Here is a 749-nt window from a genome sequence, read left to right on the forward strand (position 1 = left end):
TTATTTTTCAGGATTCACAGATGAATAGAAAGTTTAAAAGAACAGGATTTATTTGAAATATAAATTTTTTGTAACATTATAAATGTCTTTACCGTCACTTTTAATCAATATAATGTGTCCTTGATGATAAAGTGATTTCTTTCAAAAAAATAAAAATCTTACAGACTCCAAAATTTTTGAAACTAAATCATTTTAGAAAGTGAATCATACTTGTTTGGAACCACATGAGGGTGAGTCACTGAAGACAGAACTGTCATTTTTGGGTGGACTGTCCCTTTAAGAACTCGTAGTAATTGAGTAATCATCACTGAGCGTGTTGAGGTGGATGATTCCAGTTTAAAGCAGAATCAGGTGAGTGTGTGGCATGTCTCTATTCATGACTCACATGTCTGAACTCGGCTGTTTGTGAACAAGCTGATTTGTTTGCTGAGAGCCAGTCAGAACCAGCTGCACATTCTCACATCCTGTAACGTCATTCATCTCCTCACGTTCAGCGAATGAGCTCGGGTTCTTGAGATATTCGAGGGAAGTTCACAGCCATTTCACTGGATGAATCACTCGTGTTTATTCCCAGACTGAACAAACAGCGTTTCGTCATCTGAGTTGACTTTTTATGTATCCTTTTAAATTCTGTCATGATTTGCTCACTTCATGTCATTTAGACCCATATCTCTGTGTGTTTGTGAGTGTGTTTGTGAGTGTGTTTGTGAGTGTGTTTGTGTGTGTGTGTGTGTGCGCGTGCGTGTGTG

General features: G+C 37.9%; 1 protein-coding gene across 2 annotated transcripts in view; it reads left to right on the forward strand.

Moving 5' to 3' along the window:
• Nucleotides 1-749, forward strand: part of dnajb12b (DnaJ heat shock protein family (Hsp40) member B12b) — a 15,201-nt gene that overhangs the window by 13,011 nt on the left and 1,441 nt on the right. The window lies entirely within an intron of this gene.

This window comes from Sinocyclocheilus anshuiensis, unplaced genomic scaffold (assembly GCF_001515605.1).
Source record: "Sinocyclocheilus anshuiensis isolate Anshui unplaced genomic scaffold, SAMN03320099.WGS_v1.1 scaffold241, whole genome shotgun sequence".
Taxonomy (NCBI): Eukaryota; Metazoa; Chordata; class Actinopteri; order Cypriniformes; family Cyprinidae; genus Sinocyclocheilus; species Sinocyclocheilus anshuiensis.